Raw genomic sequence first — 16,270 nt, 5'->3', positions numbered from 1 at the left:
ATATATATATATATATATATATATATATATATACTGTATATGTACATGTGTAGGTATGTATATGACAGTGTGTGTATATATATATATATATATATATATATATTTAGGTCCATGACCTGGGTTTTCGGCCCCGATGGTTGATAGGCAACAACAACAACAACAAAATTCAGTCAGGTAATAACAAACTGTCGCATCAAAGCAGACTCATTCCAACCTCAGAACTATGGTTTATCAAGAGTTTTGCAATCACGTTTGATATTCTAGTTTCTTTTTCTTTTTTTCAGTTCCGTCGGCGACAATAAACCAACAATGAACAAGACAACGGGAGAAGTGGTGTTAACGCCAGGATGTTGAAGACATAAATTGGGAAGACAAAAACAAACTCCAGATTTCTGCGATAATATCTGAAACACGTATTGGTGTACATGGAACAAATCAATTTTAAACAGTCCATGTACAGGCACAGCTGATTCTGGCTTACCCAAGTCACCTCACTGCTTGATTCTTATAAATCATTCACTAACATCCAACTTGACAGCTGCCTTATGTAATGGTCTAGACTCTACGTGTGTGTGTGTGTGTGTGTGTATATATATATATATATATATATATATATATATATATATATATATATATATATATATATATATATATATATATATATATATGGAGCCTCTGTGGTACAGTGGTAAAGAGTGCGTTTTCGTACACTGACGAACGACGGTTTGCGCCCCGCCAGGGTAATAAACTTAGGGAGCGTTCTTCTGGCCAAGTACTGCATTGACGGACAAAAGGGGTGCTGAGGTTGAACCAGTGTCGCATACTATAAAGTATGCTTGCACCCAGTCGGCTTGCGTGGGCCGATTACACTTGGTTCACAGACTACACACACATCCAAAGCCACTCCAGCACTACAATTACACTTACAAGCACTTCTCACCCAACATACAATCTCTACTAGACAGCCTAAGCCACTTGGTACAGATACTTTGGCTGTTTTGTCCCCATTTCGGTTGGGATAGGCCGGTCCTGTTGTGGACACTCAAACGGCTGATGAGATGATATATATACCGGGTATATATATATATATATATATATATATATATATATATATATATATATATATATATATATATCCACCATCCAATCCTACGTTGCCCCATGAGGAGCGTAGGAGCCCGGGGCTAGGCAGTCGGTCCTGACATTTAAGATGAGAGTGACCAACCTCACTCATCCCTGAGTGGCATTACGTGAGCAATAAACCCCAACCACCCCTTGGATATAAACCTTCACCGGCTGAATCCGATTGGAGCACAATAATTACCCACTAAACCACCAGGCGCCATAATTTGGTTATATGGTTACCACCCAGCATAGTAGATAGTTTCCTGGTGTACTGGAAACCATTTGGCTTGTCACTCAGTGTAGAGTCACCCACAGGCAGAAGAAAGAGGAAAGAATGAAGGAATGAAAGACAGAAGAGGGAGTGTAAATTCACCCGTAGGCAGAAGGACGAGGAAAGAATGAAGGAAAGAAAAATAGAAGAAGATGGAAGGAAAGAAGGATGGAGGAGAGGACAGGGCAGACACCCGACAGCAGCACTACATTGAGTGGATGGTGAGCGCCCCCATCTACCATATATATATATATATATATATATATATATATATATATATATATACACACACACACACACACACACACACACACACACACAAGTAGATGCAGTATAAACATAGACAACGACTCAACAGCAATAGCTACCAGTTTAGCGTGGCTAATGACGTCCACTTACTAAAGGTTATATCTCTGGTTGCAATGGCTGTGTCTTAGTTAACTAAAACGCCTGGTATTAACTGGAATATAGCCTTAGCTGTCAGTTCCGGGCCAAACAGATGAACCAGGTAGTTTATAATAATTCAACTGTAATATTCACAATAAATCGCTAATGAAAGGTGCTACGCAGTGTCCAGTGACAAAGAGAATTTGACTGACCTACATTAGGCCATGCAATGGTAAGCTAATTACACTGCTGAGGAACATGAATACAATCGCATAGGCTAATGCCATTAATACGAGATACCTCTGTCTGTCTGTCTGTCTGTCTGTCTGACTGTCTGTCTGTCTGTCTGTCTGTCTCTCTCTCTCTCTCTCTCTCTCTCTCTCTCTCTCTCTCTCTCTCTCTCTCTCTCTCTCTCTCTCTCTCTCTCTCTCTCTCTCTCTCTCTCTCTCTCTCTCTCTCTCTCTCTCTCTCTCTCTCTCACTCATATCCCTGCTTTCCTCCCTCCCTCTCTCTTTCTCTTTTCTCTCCATCTTCCTCTCCCTCCCTCCCTTCCCACTGGGCCTACAGCGTTAGTAAGTTAACAGATCCGCAGCCTGGGACTCACTCCATTAATAAGTCAATCTCTGTAGCCATCTCTCCTCCCTCCCTTTCTCCTACACCTCCCCGCCCTCCTCCGTTTCTCTTAGTCTCTCCTTCTCTCCTGCTGTCATGTAACTCTCTCCACCTCGCCACTACATTCCATCCTTTTATTTTTTCACTCTCCCTCTCTCACGTTCATTCGTCTCCTTCCTTAAACATCGATGCTTTTCTTCTCTCTCCCTCTTTTTTCCCGTATTTCCTCCATCCTTCCCTCCTTCCTCTTGCTCTCTTCCTTTCGTGTCTCTCCTTTCCTCCGCTGTATCTCTCCTTCATTAAATCTCCTCTCTCGCTAGCTTCTTCCACTTCACGTTTGTTATTTTCCTCCTTGAGTTCTTTTGTCATTACTTCTCTCTTTCATCTCCTGCTTCTTCTCTTCCTTCTCTGGACCTCCTCCATTTCTCTCACACTCTCAACTTTCCCTCTCCCTCCACTCTTCCCTCCTCATTTACTTCCTCCTTGCCATTCATCCTTCAGTCCTTACGAGGTGTTCTTTCTTCTCTTTCATCCCTCCTTCCTCTCCACCTTTTCCCTCCCTCCCGCCTTTCCCTCCAACCTCTCCACATGCCTGCATTAATAAGTCAATCTCTGGGGCCTGTGAACTGCACCTGGACATGCTGAGCCAGAGTGTGACGGGATGTGACATGGATGGCTACAGGTGTCACAAGTGTCGGCATTTCTCTCACCTGATAATTATAGTCATCTCAAGGTTACCACATCAGTGGGTTAAACTCCTACCTGAATATAATCGTTTGCGTGGATGTGACGCGGACACATGCAAGTACAATACGACACTCATTTCGAATGGCATTTTTACTATTATTTGCGTTTACTCAGCTGAATAAATCCCCAGAAGGATAAGACTCGGATGGCTGTACATGAGATAAGAATATTTTTCTTCCAGGTGAATAAAATGGTGTGGATAATGGTAATACATAGACTACTTGCATTGTGACAGAGTTGTTTTCTTTCAGCTGAATACCATCATCTGAAGTGTTATAGCTGGAGAACTGCAACTGTGGTATGCATATTTTTCTTTCAGTCAACAAAATTGTTTGATTGGATAAGAAAATTGTGATTTTCTCTCAGCTGATAAAATCGCCTTACGAATACTTCAGGAACTGGGGCGAAGATTGACTTTCTCTCAGGTGAATATACTTGCTTGGAAGAATGTAACAGGAATGGCTGGAGTGCTGCACATATCCCTAAGCCTTTATTTATTAGCATGGACTGAGGGTCTAACACGTGACACATTTAACGTCCTACATAATGTACCAGTTTTCAATCATTGCAGTTCATCACAGAAACTGTCTTTTTAAAACTGCTCATCAACATTTTCACTTATAATGCTAGCTGATTATTACCTACGCACCATCAGTGAGAGTAACGCAAGGTCTTCTTGCTATTTTCCAGAATACTGTCAGAGCCTGAAATCTGGAAATATGTTGTCCCTTCCCGATAAAGTAAAGGCAACATATCACCCAGGTTTAGAGCACTTTCTTTTCAAGATGCCTGGACACATTGCACTTAACCCCTCCAGTACGAGAGAATTCTCCTACATCTGACAGTGCAGTCTGGTAGCACCAGGATATAGGAGATAAATAATCATAGTTAAGAAAGGACTGGTTGACGCTGTTTTCAGTGATACCTTAAGTCAAACGGGAATTTTTGAGCTGAAATATATCATCCGGAGGCAAAAATAACAACAGCAACATCATTATCATCAATGCAATAGTAATAATAATAATAATAATGATAATAATAATAATAATAATGATAATAATAATAATAATAATAAAAATAATGTTAATAATAGTAACAGTAATAATAATAACAAAATACTGAAGTCCGCGGACTAAGTTGCAGTAAAAATGATAACTACATCAAAACAGGCATCGTTTGTTAGTGTACTGTATTCGGAACATAGCACACCGAACTTCATATGGTCCATAATTCACTGTGCAGAATTAACTATTCTCTCTCTCTCTCTCTCTCTCTCTCTCTCTCTCTCTCTCTCTCTCTGTCCTTATTGGTGGTTACTGTCTGAGTAGCTCACATGCTATGGCATAATGAGAGTAACGGAACAGATTTCTGCTGCCCAATGATCCTCTTGTCATAGTCACAAGTAGTAAACAGCTTCTCTGTCTGTGTCTCTGTTTATATCCGTCTCTTTCTACCTCTTGCTGGTTTTGTCTATTTCTGCATCTGTCTGTGTCCGTCTTTAACTACCTTTGTCTGTCTTTTTTTCTCTGTCTGTATCGACGATATTAATTTTCTGCTAACCCGTATCGATATCTGCATTTATATTGGCCGTCTCCGCGTCCTGTGAAAGGTGGCCTTGACAATATGACCTTCAAGTACTTCTGTCTCTGTTCAGTAACGACCCCACAGCCCACGACACACAGCATCCTGCCCTTCATACCTTCACACTTATTTCTGTTCACATTTTTCTTGGTCTTGAAGATTCTTGCTGCTTTATCGTTTGATATATTTGTTGGACTTGTGTGTGTGTGTGTGTGTGTGTGTGTGTGTGTGTGTGTGTGTGTGTGTGTGTGTGTGTGTGTGTGTGTGTGTGTGTGCGTACTGGCAGGTGTGTGTATTAAACCCAGAGGTAATATAAACTCGCACTCCTCAGCCTTCTCCCTATTGCCCTGTGGACCTGATTGCTTTCACTGCTGGACTGCCAATCCAGAGTATCACTTGGGAAATGGACTGTACCTCCCCCTACCCCATCTCTCTCTCTCTCTCTCTCTCTCTCTCTCTCTCTCTCTCTCTCTCTCTCTCTCTCTCTCTATCTCTCATCATGTCACATTCTTCTAGTGCAAATCTGTCACAACAACTAAGGATAGTTCAAGCACAAGATACTTAACTTCCCCTGTTGCAAAATTTTTACATTCATTGTAATACAAACAACCAAATTAGGGGAGATAGCGTGAGGTGAAAGAGTTTGAATCAAACTTCATTATTCCGTTGAACACGATTTCTTTTCATTTGGGTTGATTTATATTCTCAGGACCCCATACTCAGCCTCAGCTAAATAAAATCTCGTGGCGTTATGTGGAATACAGTACTGATCTAGAAAGATCCCGACCATAACAGGGTTAATGGCATCACTGATAACACTCTCAGGCTCCTTTGCTCACTAATAGCTGAAGAATCTCGTGTGGCCTAAGATGGAGGAGCATACTAGAGATGCCCGACCATCAGAGGGTTAATGGTACTACTATTTATGCTGTCAGGCTTTTGTGATCAATATTGCTGAAATAAAAATCGACTGTCCTTAGCTATAACTGGAATTCAAGAATTATCCCGACCATGAGAGGGTTGACGGCATGACTTAATACTTAATCTATGTATTTCTCGCACAACTGCATCAAATTCTTTGTCATCATCAATACTGGTATGGTTACATTTGTATCAAACTCAGTAGGTACTATAGGTTCAGCATCATGTGGGTTATATACCTCCTCAAAAAAAGCTTTGAAATCCTCATTTGTGGGTTTTTTATTACAGTCATAATAATCACTATCATCTCTGTACTCCCCACGCCAGTCTATAGCTTTCCACATACGCCCGTCATCCATATCATTTAAAAGTCTCTCCCACCTGCTTACTGTGACATCCTCTGGCACAGTCACCTGAGCACACCGACTGGCACTAGCACACCTGTACAAAGTATCTGCCATTTGGCTCACATTAGTATCAATGTCAGGATCAAACTGGGGAATATCGAATCGAGAAAGTTCCCCAATAAAATTTTCGATGTGAACATCACAAAACTTTATAGGACGTTTTAACCGAGATTTCTTCTTCTTACAACCTGAATACAAAACTGCATGATCACCAAGTGAACCCGCCCACACACCAAGACACACCCTATCCACCTCAGGGGGGGACAGAACAACTGCTATTGGGGCATGAGCCGATGGAAGATCAAGATCATTATTCACAGTGAAACTTTGAATGAAATTTAAAATATTGGTAGAAGCAATACACACATCTACTTCAGAATTCCATTCATTACGTTTCCTATACGTCAGATTGCTCTTATAATGTTTTTCACCATATTTTAAGTTATTTACCACCATTAAATTTTGTTCTACGAGTACACATACAGTAGTCATAGTATTTGCATTCTCATTAGGCATATTAATTTGATCAGGAATCTCGGGGTAGCTGAAATAATCAGATCCAGAGACGAGTAAATTCACTAAAATGCTTTGAACACCAGTACCAAAACGTGTGTTCAGGTCTCCCATTAGTAGAACATTACAATTTTCCTCTTTTCCACATATGATTTTCTCTTGTATATAATTGAAACTGTTAGGGTTAACCCAAGACGTCCCGTTGACGTATGGGTACATTGCAACTTTTTGCATTTGCCAGTCCCGACGACGTACTGGTACATTGTGTAATTGCAAGGTCCCTAATTTGCACAATTTTCAATTTTCGCTCGTGATTTTTTGTATGTATACACGGGACACCTTCCTTTATTCCTCTGCAAGATGCCAAGCAGGGACAATGCCTTACACCGCATAACCTCCCCCCCCCATTGTCTCAGCAATTCACCTGTTACCAGTGACTTGGCCAATAAAGACATTCAGGGGCAGAGTGATTCCCCAATCGATGACAATGTGGAGGACAAAGTTTACATAGCATTAGAGGAAGAAACAGTCAGAAATGATGATCAGATAATGTGGCAAAAGAAGGTCAGGAATGGTATTGAGTTAGTGAGTGAAACAATGCTTATAATGCCTATATTACTGTTTGAAAACCAATATGCTCTCGTACTACATATAAATTCGTACCAAATAAATAAATAAATACCGTTTATGAGTGGTGTGGAATAGTTACCCTCCCATAGAACTCGTTTCCTATGCAGCCAGCCTGATAGAAAACCCTGTAAGGTAAGGAGGTACTTCTACCTGTATCGAGTATTTTAAATCTCAGGTGAGCGATTTCTCTATGAATTTTCGATGTTTCTCACCAAAAGCGGAGGTTTGAGCCAAAAAAAACAATTTCCAAAAATGGTCAGGACTGGGCGGTGTCGGAGGTGCGAAAGTGCTCGGGACGTGACGGGTTAAAGTACTGCGAATCTGTAGAGGGTACATACACAAACCCCAAGAGCGCAGTGCTCAATGGGGACAGTCTGAGCCTAATTTGGTCTTTTATTTTACAGTCTACATCCATCACAGATGACTGTAAACAATGCTTTACCAGTACCACTGTGCCCCCTCTATGTCCATCTGACCTCATAGTGTCTCTATAACAAACATAGCTAGGTAGAGCGATACAATCACTAGTTTTCACTTCATTCAACCCTATCACATCGTAATTCATTAACAATGCCTGTATACTGGGCTTTTCTAACTTTGTACGAACCCCATTGACGTTCCACAACATGATTGCAACATTTCTCCTTTGTGGTCCACCTAGAAAGGAGCCGGCCGCCAGCTGTCGATGACCACCTCATCGTGATAACGTTTCCTCTCCTTCGTGTCCATCCTGATCGTGCACCCGACGTTCTCTGGTTTAGTCCTCTCTGCCGCCTCAACTTCCTGCAGACACTTCCATTCGTTCCGTACAGAAGGATGTATGTCTTTCTTCACAAACACGGCCCGCCAGTCTCCTTTAGCCTCCTGGTCTTCCCAAGAATTTTATCCCGCACCTGCTTCAAAGCCAAGGTCACCAGGATGGGCCTCTTACGTCCCCCTGGTTCGCCTCGTCACAACCTCCGACAAGACTCGATGTTCAGGGGTTCGCCCAGTTCACTCCAGATCTTGCTAAGTTTCCCCTCGTCCGTCGTTTCTCCAGCTAAGCTCTCGTGCTCATCAGGGACACCCAGTCTTTCTCTCCTATCGATGGACTCCAGGAAGCTCTGCTGTCTGGCAATGATCTCAGCTTCCTTATCAATTTGCTCTTGCATATGTGACAATTTTTTATTGAAAACACTCTCTGGTGATGTTATTTTACTCTTGAGATCTGCCAGTTCTCTCGTGATCTCATCTAATTTCTGCTGTAACTGACGATTTGGTTCCTCTAACCCGTTTTTTGATGCGAGGATGCAATTCACCAGTACATCTTTATTCAGTCTTGTTAACTGGTGTTTCTCCATTTGCCATAAATCACTCAAAGACATATCCTGGGAGCTCATTTCTTATTATAAAATTGGTATCAGCTGGCTGATACACACACACACACACACACACACACACACACACACACACCTACACAAATACATCCCCCTCTCCCTCGCTCCCCAAACATCTCATCCCTTAAAAAAAAAAAAAAAAAAAAAAAAGGTGAGTTAGTTAGCCGCCTTGACCCCTTGATTAGGTAACTTCCTGGGCCCTGGGAAAAACTCCAATTATCCACTTCACTATGAGGGATGTTCTTTATTTTTTTTCTTGATGCCACCAGTATAATCAACTACCATACACCACAACGCCTCTTTTTACTAATACTACCACTTCTACTACTACTACTACTACTACTACTACTACTACTACTACTACTACTACTACTACTACTGCTACTACTACTACTACTACTACTACTACTGCTACTACTACTACTACTACTACTACTTCTGTCTATATATCCATCTATCTATAGCCCGACACCCTAATCCCGCAAAGGGTGGCAGCAGACAAAACGCCTCCAAGTCGCGCTATCACCCACCATTTGACTGCCCTCCCCAATCTCACTCCCCTCTCCCTCATATACCTCTCAACTCCATCCCTCCACCTCATCCTCGGTCTCTCCCTCCCTCTCCTTCCCGCCATTTCACTTACATACACTCTCTTAGTCAGTCTCTCACACTCCATTCTCTCATGTCCAAACCACCTCAGTGTATTTATCCTAATTTTCTCAATCACATCCACAGTCTATGTTTGGAAGTGTGAATGGAAGATTGTCAGGTGTTGATAGAGGAAGGGCAAGAGAAGGTGTGGCCTTGTTAGTGAGTCCGGAAGTACAGCAGTGTGTGATTGAATGGAAGGAGGTGTCATCGAGACTGATGTGGGTGAAAGCGAAATTTGAACGTGAGGTGTGGGTGTTTGTGAGTGCATATGGGCCTGGTAGTGAAAGGGATGAGGAAGAGAGGGAGTCTTTCTGGAATGATGTTGATGAGTGTCTGCAGAGTTTTGGAGCGAATGTGAATGTGGTAATGATGGGAGATCTGAATGCTAGAGTGGGAAATGTAGCATTTGTAGGTGTAGTTGGTATGCATGGTGTGCCTGGAAGAAATGAAAATGGGGAACGAATGATAAGGATGTGCGTTGAGCGAGAGATCGTGATACGAAATACGCTGTTTGAGAAGAAAGACATTTATAAGTATACATGGGTGAGACAGGAGGGTGGAAGGGTTGTTGACAGAGCTCTGATGGACTATGTGGTTGTGTCCAGGAATGTAATAAGAAGATTGTTGGATTTGAGAGTTCTGAGAGGGGAGGGTGGAGGTATGTCTGATCACTACCTGGTGGAGGGAAAGTTAAGAGTAGGTAAGAGATGGGTGAGAGCTAGGAGGGTTAGGTGTGGCAGGGAGGTTTTGAGAGTGAGTGAGTTGGATAAAAGAGAGAAAATGATAGAGTATCAGGAGACATTGAACGTTGAGTGGAACCCAGTGAATGATCAGGAAAATGGCAGTGTGGAGGAGGAATGGCAGTTGTTTAAGAGTGCTGTGGTGGGACATGCAGAAGAGGTGTGTGGTGTGAGGTGTGTGGGTGGTGGTGTAAGAAAAGAAAGTGAATGGTGGTGCGAGGAAGTAAGTATGGCTGTGGCTGAGAAGAGACGTACATAAGAAGTGTGGCTGCAGAGGAAGGATGAGGTGTCATATGAGAGGTATAAGGAAAAGAGGAATAGAGCGAGAAGGGCTGTGCGTGATGCTAAAATGGTACCAGATGGGAGGTGGGGTAGGCGGCTGACAGAGAATTTTCAACAGAATAAGAAAATGTTCTGGAAAGAGGTGAAAAGGATGCGAAAGGGAGAGTCTGGGAAGGAAGAGCGAGTAAATGCAGAGGATGGAAGGATGTTAACTGAGATGGATGCAGTAAGGAAGAGATTGGCAGAGTATTTTGAAAGATTGTTAAATGTAGAGGAGGAAAGGGTGACTGAGATTGTGGCGGATGGAAGGGTGCAAGGAATAAATGTGTTGGGAGAGTTGAATGATTCTTTGATCACGAAGGAGGAAGTGGAGATGGCAGTAAAGGAGATGAAAACAGGGAAAGCTGCAGGTGTGGATGGGTGTGCTGTGGAATGCCTGAAGGGTGGTGGAGTGTCTATTGTTGACTGGTTAGTAAGATTGTTGAATGTGTGCTTTATGAAAGGTATGGTGCCATTTGACTGGGCAAGTGCTTGTGTGGTCCCGTTGTATAAAGGCAAGGGTGATAAGTATAAATGTACTAGCTTTAGGGTTATAGGTATGTTGAGTGTTGTATGGTAGAGAGTTAATTATGAGAGATAGAGAGGGTACAGAGGGAGTGATTGGTGATGAGCAGTGTGGCTTTAGGAGAGGGAGAGGATGCTTGGATCAGGTGTTTGTTGTGAGACAAGTGTGTGAAAAGTATTTAGCGAAAGGCAAGGACGTGTTTTAGGCATTCATGGATTTAGAGAAAGAGTATGATAGAATTGCTAGAGAGGCATTGTGGACTGTTTTAAGATTGTATGGACTTGATGATAGGTTACTAAAAGGGGTGAAGAGTTTTTACGTACAGTAGTAGAGCGTGTGTAAGAGTGGGAAATGCTGTGAGTGATTGGTTTCCTGTGAGAGTGGGGCTGCAACAGGGATGTGTGATGTCGCCTTGGTTTTTAATATTTATATGAATGGTGTTGTAAGGAAGCTGAATGCAAGAGTTTTAGGTGGAGGTCTGAGTCTAGTGAATGTCGTTAATGGAGAGTGGAATCTGAAGCAGCTACTGTTTGCAGATGATACTGCACTGGTGGCTGAATCAGAGGAGAGATTGAGACTGTTGGCAGAGGAGTTTGGAAGGGTGTGTGAAAGAGTAAAGTGATGAAGTGTACGAGGTTGGTAGATGATAGGGGGATGAATATAGTTTTGAATGGTGAGTTGCTTGAGGAGGTAGAGTGCTTTAATTTTTTAGGGTCACATGTTGCTGTGGATGGAAGAATAGGTGCAGAAATGAAGTTTAGAATGAATGAAGTAGGAAAGGTGCTGGGAGGAATGAAAAAGTTGTTTAGATGTCGTTCACTTAGAATGGATGTAAAGAGAACGCTGTATGAGGGTGTTGTGGTACATACTGCATTATATGGGGCTGAAACATGGAAAATGGGTGTAGCAGAGAGGAAAAGCTTGAATGTAATGGAGATGAGGTGTCTGAGGAGTATGTGTGGAGTGACGCGTATGGATCGAGTGCGAAATGATGAAGTGCGAAGGAGAACTGGAGTTGTTTGGGAGATGGCTGATAGAGTTGAGTAGAGGGTGTTGCGATGGTTTGGACATATGGAGAGAATGGATAATGGGCGATTGGTGAAAAAGATTACTAGATCTGATGTGAGAGGTGTAAGGCTGAGAGGGAGACCACACGAATAGGATGAATGGACAGTGTGATGAGAGCGCTGGATGTGAGAGGGATGTCTGTTGAGCAAGGAAGAGTGACTGTGCGTGACAGAAATAATGGAGAGAAATTGTGAATGAATAAATGATGATGCAGCCCTGAGGGGATATTCTCCCGCATTTGGTCTGATCAGCCAGTCAGGTCAGGTGCGGGTAAGGGGATGGGTCTATTATGATGTGGCAGGGGTAAACCAGCTCTGCTGTCGGGCCCTGCTGTGGATGTCACTGATTGCACTGTGCAGTTGACCCTTGTGCGGTGTGGTGCGGTGAGGATCTGTCCCTTCTCCCCTTTGGGGCTAAGATGCAAATGAATGTGTTTGAATGGATGAGTAAATGGGGACTGTGTCGTCCTGTCTCGGCTACCTCCCTTTCCTTGGGGGAAGCAGCCTAGGTATATAGATAGATAGATAGACATCCACATCCACCCCACAACGTTCTTTCACTTCTTCATTCGTCAGTCCGTCCCTTCATGTCTCTCCACGTGCTCCTCTCAGATAATTACTACTACTATTGCTACTTCTAAATAATAGGAGAGTTAGGGTGTCAGTTCATACCCTACTCATTTAGCCTCTCGCTCTCTTTGCCGCACTGTTGCATTTTTATTTCCCTTCTGCCACTACTGCTATGGTCATTGCTCCTCTCCCTCCACCACTACTGCCGGTACGTAGCACCCATCTAACAACAAACCCTCATCCTTTTTCTGTCCAACTCTCTAATGCCAGAGTTAACCGTTACTCCCAGTCCTTCACGTATGCAACAGGTCAACTCCGGAACTATCCTCCTGGGCTTGTATTTCCTATTGCCTATGACGTCCAGTCTTTCAAACGCAGTGTGTCCAGGCACGTCGAAATGAACAGATCTTGAATTTGGCTCTCTCTTTTTTTTTTTTTTTTTTTTTTTTTTTTTTGAGGGAACAAACATGTGGGTTTCTGCCTTTTGATTCTTTCTTCCTTGCTTAAAAAAAATAAATAAATAAATAAATAAAGGAAGTACGGCATATTAGATCGTCCATCTTCTGACAGGGTTGTGAAACTGCATAATATTTTCGTATTTCCGGCTAAATCGAAACAAAACTTTGTACAGCATGTTCTTGATAGTAATTCAAAGGAGGCTTTCACACGATATATATATATATATATATATATATATATATATATATATATATATATATATATATATATATATATATATATATATATATATATATACCCGGTATATTGTGAAACTTAGTTTATTCTGATACTATGAATATTAACAATGTCAATATTTTCAACTTCATCGTAACTTAAAACACTCACAGTGACCAATTTGTTGCCGAAACGAGGATTTCACGAGGCTCTAACTTTCACCTCTGGTTCCTTTATTCTTGCTACTACATTATGATTTTCAACTCCATTCACTGCGATAAGATCATCTTTATTCAATTTTACACTGAGGACTGTTATTTTACTTGACACCCTCGGATGGTTTTATTTAACTGAGAGTGAGTCGCAGGCCACTCAGAGTCTCAGAATAATTAGGTGTGTGCAAAAACTCTGCCCCAAACAATACAGTGGTTGAAATACACTATGTTGATTCATGTCTTTTAGGACTGACTGGAGTATTCTAGAGATGAAACGGAAGACTGGGCTGGGACGATGGTGGGAATCCGGCTACACAAGGACGAGCATACGCTGCGAATATCGACGTTGTGGACCTACTGATTTTGTTCTTTTACCTTAGCTAAGTCCAGATTTTCGTCCTGTTGACGCTTGCGTCATCTAGTTCAGTGGCAGAAAAGGCAGTCGTGCGACTGCATATCCTTTCCATAGCACGCCTTCTTCACTAGCATCATACGGGCATACTGGTGTTAAACTGCTACTACAGTTCAGTATTCATAAAAGGGAAGTACCTATTTTAGTCCAAGTTAAAGTGATATGAGTGTAATCGAGGCAGTTATTTTTTTGTATTCATCATCAATTTGAAAATGAGTAGGGTGGAGGAAGAAACCTGTGAATATGGGCGTTGAACAGCCTCTGGCAGTTCGATCCCCAGGAGGTGACAGGAGACTTTGTAAATGATGTTATGCCATCAAAGGGGGTAGGTTGGTCATCGAACTTTTTATGTATTGGATTACATTAGCCTAGCCTAGGGTCCTTACACCTCAAAGAAGATAAAACAGAATTAGCCTTAACGTTTTCTTCTGTCCTTCTGTCTATCTATCCAGCCACCTGACTATCTGTTTAGCTATCTAGCCACCCATCTACCTATGCCATTTATCTATCATCAAACCCCTGCATTACCTGATAAGGTGCACTGAGCCTGGGGCAAGAACTCAGTATTTAAGGTGAAGGTCGCCAGTCACTGATCCCTGAGCTGCATTATGTGAGCAGCCAACTCTTGGAAGGACACCCTTACTGGACACATGTAATAACAGCGTCTTAGCTCACAACACCACCAGGTCAGAAAAGGGTGGTGTGTGTGCAAGGGAGTGGGTGGGATGAACTGGGATGACTGCAAGAGATGGGATGCTGAGGGAAGTTTATGCTGAGAGAATGTGTTGGGCCCCCCGCTCCCCCCCCCCTCTCTCTCAAGTGAGGGTGTGGACAAGATAATGGCAAAACAACACACACACACACACACACACACACACACACACACACACACACTTCGTTTTTCCATCACGGTCGCAACTTAGTGAAACTCCTGACCACACAAAGTTCCGGTGATAACTAAGCCGTGTGTGTGTGTGTGTGTGTGTGTGTGTGTGTGTGTGTGTGTTGGGGTGAGGACAAAAAGTAAGTACTTAGAAGGTATTTTTAGGTAGTTATATGTACAGCCAACATCACAATTATCTTCCTTAATCACGAATAGAGAGCGGATAAGTAGAACCAACTGAGGCTGCCATTATTTGAGATAGGATTTTCGTTGTGTTTGGTCAGTTGTGAATTTGCTTCAGACAGAAATGGGAAGATACTTGTTTCTTTGCCTGCACATGAAGACCCCGATAATGCGCTCTCCAGTTTTGTGTTGTGGGGGAAAGTTATCTGCTGTGAGGGATGCAGATGTTGTAGTTGCTTTCTCATATTAGTAATCAACCATGCAGCCACTGAACAAAAAAAAAAAAAAGGGCACTGTAAAGGATGAAAAGAGTTTGGGAAGTAGAAAATGATGCAGGTTAGACACTTGTGATGCTAGCTGAGCCGTCGCCGCAAGACACGAGAAATGAGCTGTGAAGTATATAGACCGCCTTGTGTAAGTAAAACTTCCATTCCCTTCTTGGTTCATCACTAGTGTAGGGATCGGGGACTAGGCTACTAAGTCCAGATATACAAGAAGAATGTCCAGTCTCCCCGCCGTGGACGGTATTATGTAAGCAGTGAGCCATAGCCAGCTCCGATGTAGCTACAACCAGCTGAATCCCCTACTCCTACTAAACAACCAGGAGTCCATCTGTTTATATGGTTGCCACCCAAAGTATTTCATAGGTTCCAAGAAACCATCTGGTATGTCACTCAGTGAAAATTCACCTGAAGGTAGCATTACCTCAAGTGAGTATATTGTGGGCGCCCCCACCCGCTATAACTTGCCCAGAATTTGCAACTTGATTCACGCATATTAATGGCAGAAATGGGCAGTCCTAAGACTGTACCTTATTTCCGTAGTACTTCATTGTGACTGACCATGTTCTGGTACTAATATACTGCTTCTATTTAGCATTCAAGGTGTAGAGATGGAAATTTAAGTCCATGTCATAGTAAAAAGAATATAAAGAGATTAAACACGAAGAGCAAATGTCGAGTATAAGTAACCTCAACGTTCCAAATCCCCTTCCGGCCTGACACTTTGCCTGGAAGCGGTGAGAGAAGACGTGAGTTTGGGCGGTGTGTGTGTCCTCACTATGTAACTTGGAGAGCGAGAAAGATGCATATGCTAAACTTTGGCTTGAGAGAGAGAGAGAGAGAGAGAGAGAGAGAGAGAGAGAGAGTTAAATACCCAGAACACATATACCTAACAGCGTTGACGAGATAAAATGACTTTTTAATAACAAATGTTAACCGAGTAAGAGCCAACCATGGATAAACTTAACGAAAGTGATTTGCTCACTAGGATATGGAATTAGCGTTAATAAAGTGATACTTGCCCCACAAAATGTAACAATGCATTTTGGTATGCCAGATACATGTTCCTAAAAGGGACAACGGCTGAATCCTATGAATCAGTCACGACTGTGCTATGATTATGTTTAGAGAAAGTATTGTTCCTTGTAAACCTACCCATCCATCTATCGACAGACG

The sequence above is a fragment of the Coenobita brevimanus genome, chromosome 19 (assembly GCF_032717465.1).
Source record: "Coenobita brevimanus isolate Jiangsu-jjx chromosome 19, ASM3271746v2, whole genome shotgun sequence".
NCBI classification, from domain to species: Eukaryota; Metazoa; Arthropoda; class Malacostraca; order Decapoda; family Coenobitidae; genus Coenobita; species Coenobita brevimanus.
Note: the sequence above shows the minus strand (reverse complement) of the source record.